Consider the following 8,440-nt stretch of genomic DNA (forward strand, 5'->3'; position numbering starts at 1 on the left):
AGATCACAAGTAGGCAGAGAGGCAGGCAGAGAGAGAGGAAGAAGCAGGCTCCCTGCTGAGCAGAGAGCCCGATGCGGGGCTCGATCCCAGGACCCTGAGAGCATGACCTGAGCCGAAGGCAGAGGCTTTAATTCACTGAGCCACCCAGGCGCCCCTATTATTTTAGAGTTCTTATCCTTCCAAGTGTGCTTTCATGTATTTTGAAGTTCTCTGGTATTACAAGTTTTGAAACAATTATTTTCCTGACGAATTAAACCTTTGATCCTTATATAATATATCTCTTTGCATGCGTTAATGTTCTTTATCTTTGAGTCCGGTTTCTCATTGTGTGTCCACTATTATCAAATAAAAAACAAAAGCTAATTTAAAAAAACAGAGAGCCTCTTTTCTAGACATCATATAACTGGGTGTTGCTTTTTTTTTTTTTTTTAATCCCTTCTGATCACCTCTGGTATTAATTGGAATGTTTTGTCCATTAACATTTAATGTAATTATTATGATTGACCTTGGGTCTTCCTATCCTGTTTGCCACAACAATAGCTATGTTTCTGTCTTCTTTGTGTTACCTGTTTTTTTTTTTTTTCTTTCAGAATTGTCTTTTATCTTTGGTCTTTTTTGCTATTCCTCTACATTTTTTAGTTATGGATCTAGAAATTATATATGTTTAGCTTATTGTGGTCTAATTACAGTTAATATCCTATCACTTTCCATAAAATGGAAAACTTTGTTAGTCTCTACATTTATTTGTCAGCACTCCATCATTATGCTGTAGGAGTTGTATGTATTACAACTTCATGTGGTATATAGCCCCAGATAGTGTGATTATTTTGCTTTAAACCGGGTGTATATATATATTTTTAATTTTTATTTATTTTTTAAATTTCTTTTCAGTGTTCCAGAATTCGTTGTTTTTGCACCACACCCAGTGCTCCAAGCAATCTGTGTCCTCCATAATACCCACCACCAGCCTCACCCAACCTCCCGCCCTGCCCCTCCAAAACCCTCAGATTGTTTTTCAGGGTCCATAGTCTCTCATGGTTCATTTCCCCTTCCAATTTCCCCCAACTCCCTTCTCCTCTCCATCTCCCTATGTTCTCCGTGTTATTCCTTATGCTCCACAAATAAGTGAAACCATATGATAACTGACTCTCTCTGCTTGACTTATTTCACTCAGCATAATCTTTTCCAGTCCCGTCCATGTTGCTACAAAAGTTGGGTATTCGTCCTTTCTGATGGAGGCATCATACTCCATAGTGTATATGGACCACATCTTCCTTATCCATTCGTCCGTTGAAGGGCATCTTGGTTCTTTCCACAGTTTGGCGACCGTGGCCATTGCTGCTATGAACATTGGGGTACAGATGGCCCTCCTTTTCACGACATCTGTATCTTTGGGGTAAATACCCAGTAGTGCAATTGCAGGGTCATAGGGAAGCTCTATTTTTAATTTCTTCAGGAATCTCCACACTTAAACCAGGGATACATCTTAAAGAAGTCAAGAGGAAAAAGTTGTCTTTTATGTTTAGCTCACTGTTGCCTATTTCTTACGTTCTTTGTGTCTGGGGACTTGTGTCTTCATTGGTCATCATTACCTTTCAGACTAAGGATATTACATTAGTATTTTTCTTTTTTAACAATGCAGGTCTTTAGATGATGACTTCTCTTACCTTTTACATATTCCTTAACATCTATCTGAAAACATTATTCCATCTTCATTCCTGACGGGTACTTTCACAGGTTGCAGATTCACATGTTGTTTTTTCTTTGAGTTTATCACTTTAAATATGTCAGTCCCTCAGTCTCCCTATTCTTCACAAGTATTTGTCAGTCATTGGAACTGATGTTCCCTTGGATCTCTTGTATTATTTTTCTTGGACTGCTTTCAAAATTTTCCTTCTGCATTTGGTTTTTAGCATTTTGTTTACGATGTGCATGAGATATGTTTTTTTTCATACTTCTCCTACTTGGCTTTTGCTGAGCTTCCTGAATCTGTAAATTTATGGATTTCAGAAAATTTTGGAAATTTTCTATTTATTCAATACTGTTTCTCTTGTATTCTTGCTTCCTTCTCCTCTGTGAGTCTAATTTAGACTTTTAAAGATTTTATTTATTTATTTGACAGAGAGAGATCACAAGTAAGCAGAGAGGCAGGCAAGTTGGCAAGGAAAAGCAGGGTCCCTGCTGAGCAGAGAGCCCAATGCGGGGCTTGATCCCAGGATTCTGAGATCATGACCTGAGCTGAAGGCAGAGGCTTTAACCCGCTGAGCCACCTAGGCACCTCTAATTTAGACTTTCTGATATTGTTTTGTAAGACTTCCTTTTAATTTTTTTCTCCCTGATCTGAAAATTGGATAATTTCTGCTCATCTGTTTTCAAGTCATTGAGTCTCTTCCCTTTGTGCCCTATTTAGTTCTTAAGCATTTACAGTGAATTTTTGTTTAAGTTCTACATTTTGATTGTAGAATTTACATTTCACTCATATTTCATTGTTACTATGTCTTTGCTGAGATTTATTATTTGTTAGGAGCATATTTTCCTTTATCTCATTGAACATAAAGATTTCAGTTGCTTTCAAGTCCTTATCTAGGCCATCTTGGGGTTAGTTTCTGTTAATATTTTTATTTGTTGGTTTTATTTTTGAGAGTGGGTCACATGCTCCTGAGTCTCTACATGGAGTGATTTTGGACTCTGTCTTGAACATTTTGAATGTGATGCATGGGGATTCTGGTTTCTTTTATATTTACAAAAAGTGCTGATGTTTTTTATTTATCAGGGAATTAACTTGGCTGGACTCAAATTGAAAGCCTTGGCTAGTAGGTAGCAGCTCAGAATCCCTGTTCTACCTGAATTTTCATGTCCAAGAGACCACCAAGGAGCCAACACTGATACAATCACATGAGGGTTTATTTAACAAGCTTAAGCTTGGGCCCAATTATACCTGTCACATTGGAGTAGGGACTTGGACCCCGAACTAGATTATGTCAGAGTTGTTACAGGCAGAGTAGGGGTGGACTCGGCAGTAGGTGAGGACAAAGGGGATTAAAGATGATGTAAGTCTCTAAGGATTTTTGGAAGCAAGGTCTCCGGACCTTGAGGGGCTAGCTATTGTTTGGAGAAAGATTATTTATTACCAGTAGTAAAAATCTTCTCCTGAGACCCTTTAGATGTGTATCAGTGGGTCATATGCTTGGAAATGATTCTCCATGCTATCTTGGAGGTTGAGAGATAAAGTTTCCTAAAGGAATTGTTAAAGTAGACTTACAGGATCCTGGTCAGACCTGTTGGGGTAGGGGGTCGGTTAGGCTAGGATTGTCCTTAGCAAAATCTCAAGGTGAGGGCAGTTGAGTCCTCAGGGGAGAGCCACTCTGTCTGTTTCAAGGACTTGTCAGTAGGTAAGGAATTTTAATGATTTTCTTCTGCCTCTGTTTCCCACATCACTCCCCACTGAACAATTTTTACCCTAAAATCTTTAAGGTTGTTGAAGGTGGAAGGTCTCATCTTCTGTAACTTCTTCCTGCTGAATAGGGGTGTAGAGTTGTCCCTACCTACTCGGGTCAACATTTATCAGTTGAGGAATGTGTAGGGGAGTTACAAAAGGCAGAGGCAGCTGAATCCAGAGCTGACAGTGAAGAAGTGGCTCTGCGAGTGGTAAGATCATCTGTCGTCGTGAACTCATTGCAGCAATGGAGTATCGGCACCAAGTAGAGAAACACTGAACAAGGCAACACATAAGATTAATAAGTATATAAGAATGAGAAGTCCAAAAGGGAGATTTTTGGCAATCACTGAGAGAGAGAGAGAGAAGGATCCTGTAGAGCCTCAATCTGGGTATTCATATCTGTAAATGTAGCCCAGTATTTAATCAGTTGGCCTCCATCATCCATTGGTAGCCTTTGTTTTCTAAGACAAATCTGGATCTGACATGAAGTCATTACAGTCAGGGAATGTCCCATAGTGAGCTTTGAGGCTCTTTTTACGAGGAGGACTATTCTCTGCTTCGCTAAAGCATTTGTTTGCAATTGTACCTCAACAGAGGTGGCTTCTAGGATAAATATGACTAAGGGATGAAACAATTAAGAAGCCCTTTGAGTGGTCCAGCCTTAACAATATCCTGATTACAGAGGATTACTGGCAAGTGGGAGAAAACTTGTCAAGAGAGAAGGGAAGTCCCACATGCATCATCCAATTCAATCATAAAAAAGTAGAGTCCTCCATTATCTCCACAAGTCCATAGTTAATCCTATGGAGTGGGTTATGCTGGCTTTTAGGCAGTTTCATGATCCCTGCCACACACAAGGTGATAGTTAAGTTATACAATTGTTGGGGAGTCTATCCCATTTTTACCAGTTGTTTAAATATTTAAGTTATGCGCACAATGGGTTTGATGAGGGAGCAGGAGGCTGGCTGAGGACAAAGCAGAAGCTGGCGCCTTGCACCCCCTCTTCACCCACTCCCCTCCATATGTGTAGCATTCCTCAGGCACCCCTGACTGCCATAAAACAATAAATAGTTAACTTGCAGGGATCGCAATCCTGCAGAACAGGAATCTCCCTTGCTCTACAAGATGTCCTAGAGACCTAAACAGGGAGGTTACCTTATCAATAGCACAAATTTCCAGAGGCAAATAACTCTTGGTTCCTGAAGCCCTAATGTCTCCCTCCTCACCTTAAACTGGAAGAGGCTGAGATAGAAGGGAATGTAAATGATAGCAGGATCATAATACCCCACCAAGAATCTCCCAATTACCTTGAAGTTAATACCTGACCTAAGGACGACATTGATCAAGCCATAAGGGCAAGGACCCCCCTCCCCCCGGCACCTTGTAGGCCCTCCCTAACATGTGAGAACTCTGTTGAAATCTCCCATCCCTTCACCATCCCCCCCAACCGTGGGGTATATAACATGCCGACCCTCACAACCCGGGGCAGCAGCTCTTCCTGCCCACGGGTCCTGTCCCCGTGCTTTAGTAAACCACCATTTTGCACCAACGATGTCTTAAGAATTCTTTCTTTAGTCGTCGGCTCCGAACCTCCTCACCCCTCCGAACCTGACTTAGGTTCTGGGACTTCATCAGGTTCTATTATTATCCCTACAGAATTTTAGGCAAGATCCTCTAAACGAGCTATTGTGCAACTTCTCTGAAGTTTACCTCAAGTTGTCTAGCTTAGGCAAACAAACATTTAAATACAATCAAATTTAGAATTTAACACCCATAAAGGTGTGATATTAAAACAAAATTTTTCTCTCTAAAAATACTCATTTCCAGAGATAGCTAAATCAGGACTAATTCATTTGAAAAACAAGTTTTAACAAACTTGGCCTAACTATTTACATTAGCTCAGCAAGAACAGTATGTGAACATATAGATCTTTTAGAATCTGCTTTGCTGGAACTTTTAATAAGGAATTTCTAGGTTGAACTTTTAGTAGCCTTTGCGGGCCAGAAGCCAAGCCACATACTTGCCATCAGACATGCCTGCAAAACCTGTCAGATTTGGGTGAATTCCTCTTCCTGTGGTTCCTGCACTTACCAGGGAGTGACATTCTTTCCTCACCTGGTGAGGCTGCTGGGAACTCTGTAAGCAAGGTATCAGGCCAACAGTTCCAAAGGGCTTTACAGCTCCAGGTTTTATAAAGTCAAACTTAGTTCCTTTAAGCTGTCTGGTCATATCTGAGTCTATGCATGTCTTTCTCAAATATGACATTCCAGTCAAAGCCTTGGTAAAATAACCAGAGTTTTCCTCGGTTATTTTCCTTGATTATTTTCTTGGTTATTTTACCAAGGAAAACTTGGTAAAACCAGAGTTTTAGCGAAGCATAGAATAGCCCTCCTCGTAAAAAGAGCCTCAAAGCTCACTTTGGGACATTCCCTGACTGTAATGACTTCGCATCAGGTCTAGATTTGTCTTAGAAACCAAACCAACCATGGTGTTCTGTTGCAAAGAGAACAGATTCTTATTGAACTTATGCAAATGACTGATTGCCATAGAAGAAAGAATACCTCTGAGACCTTTTGAGCTTCAGAGGGTTCAGATACAGAGAAAAGTTGAATGCTTTGATTTGTTTGCAAATAAATAATTTTGCATTTCTGTAAGTCACAGACATCTTAAGAAAAAAGTATCCCCAGTCTGGAAAAGCAAACATTAGAGAACCAGCATTGTCTAAAACAAGAGACATAACACTATAATCTTTTAGTTCATTTAGTCCCATGTTACTAATTCTGGTTTAGTTTGAATGCAGCTTTAGTTAGTTCTGGAAATTCTTATCCATTTTAGTTTAATATATTGAATACCTGTATTTGTCCTAAAAGTCCTTTATATGAATCTCCTTGAAGATAAAACATGTTTTACAAGAGAATCAAGACTTAGTTCGAGATTTAAATCTTGTGGAAGTTTGTTAAAACCTTTTAAAGCACCTGCTTAGATAGGATTAGTGATGTTAAAGATCTGATAAAACAAAACACAGAAACTGGTTTTTCTGGGCAGGCAAAGGGAAAGCCATTTACATTATCTTAACAGCATATCAATTAATCAAACTTTGTCCTTTTGAACAGAGAGAATTTCAGTCTTACACCAATGTACCTTTAAAACCTATTCATTTCAATCTTTGTCCGTCCTGACCATCCTAAATTCCATTCCAAAGATTTCCCTTCACAAACCTTCTACAACTTTCCTTTGCATTCAGGTTTTGTCCCAAGTAATTTCCTTCCAAACAACCATCTCCTTTAGGACAAAATTACCTTCTTTTACCTTCAACAAAATATACTCCCATTCCTTAAATCTTTTACATATCTTCTACTTCCTACATACAGAGGTGCTTTCTTTATTTCCATCAGTCTTACAGTTAGCAGAATTTTGTACTCTTAGGAACACCTTTAGTTATGAACAATTATCAGCTATTAACCAATTGTGAATGGTTATAATAAAATTCTTTAAATGGCAAATTATGAATCAGTTAAGCACAAAACATGCTTACCAACAGATCTAAATACTCTTATTTTCTTTGCTGTAAGAAGTCAAAAGCACAAATCTACATCCAGTACTCAATGATTTAGCACTTTATCCTATTTGGAAAAAGGCCTAGATGTCCAAACAATTTATTTTTTATTTGTTATCCAAGCAAAACTGTAAACTTTCAGGTTACCAAAGACTTTGAAAGCTATCTCAGCAATTACCCATTAAAACTCTGAGACAGACAATTAACCATTAGTTTAGTCGTCTCTTTGCTAACAAATTTTAATAAATAACACGAGCTTATTTGACCTTCAGTAAATTTTGATTGAAGTTTCACATTTATCGCTAATAGCTTAAAAGACATGTCTATCTTAATGAAACCAACAAACTTAACTTAGTTCAAATACTGATTTATGTTCCACCTGGGCCCACTGCACTTTGACTGTTTACCTGAGACACGGGTGGGAAGATCCAGAGTGGGGGGTGTTAGGTCCAGGGGGCGCTCTTCTTGCTCCTTGTCAGTAAAGAGGGCAGGAGCCTTGGTGCATGGTCTAGAGGCCAGTCATGTAGGCTGCACGCACGTTGGTGCAGAAACAGAAGGGGGGAGACAGAAGAACAAAGTGTTGCCAGAAGGCAGAGAAAGGATTCCTGGTATTAGAGCTCATCAATTCCAGCAGAGGAGCAGACGCCATGTTTTCCTGTCAGCAAAGGGGAAGGGGTTACGCAGTCCATGTCCGGCCAGAAAAAACAGGGAACTTCCCTGAAACAAAGCAGTTTCGGCAGCTACTTGGGAATATTCCTTAAAGTCTCTGTCTCAAGTTAGACCAACCCCAGTTGGCTCCAGTTATAGCCACTAACATGGGAAATGAGTGAGGGAGAAGCCCCACATCTATTAGGAGGAACATAGAGAGAGAAAGTCAGAGTCCCCTCTACTAGGGATGGCCCAGCAACCTGGGTTTACTAGAAGGCTTATTCTGCAAAAGGCCCTTAGATCGGGGTCCTGGGGTAGAGTAATGAAGGTATAGCTTTAAGGAGTTAGTAGAAGACACTGACAAGAAACAGTGAAGACTGAAACCCATCATGGTCTATGCAACATTCCAACACATGTGGTCCTTACAGTCAACTTCCCTAGGAAAAGGTCCACAGTTGCATTTTAATTCAATCGGGTACTGGTTTCAGCTGGCTCCCAGTGGAGGTCTTGTGGCCAGAAGTGGCTAGACCAGGGATGTGGAGGGGATCACATTAGAACAATCAAGAGGAAACCTCACATGGGAGTCTTAAGATTGGCAGCCATCCTAGTGACTTAGGTGGCCATCCCGTGCCCAGAGACAACTTTATATAAGAATAGGAACAGAGAGAGGGCATCAAGTTTCTGGGTTTTATTACCATTCTCGGCCCCCTAGAGACACTCGCCAGTGGGGATTTCCTCAGTCCCCTAGAGACAAGTGACACAACAAGCAGCAAAAAGACAAGACAAAGACAACCAAT

This window comes from Mustela erminea, chromosome X (genome assembly GCF_009829155.1).
Source record: "Mustela erminea isolate mMusErm1 chromosome X, mMusErm1.Pri, whole genome shotgun sequence".
In the NCBI taxonomy this organism is placed as follows: Eukaryota; Metazoa; Chordata; class Mammalia; order Carnivora; family Mustelidae; genus Mustela; species Mustela erminea.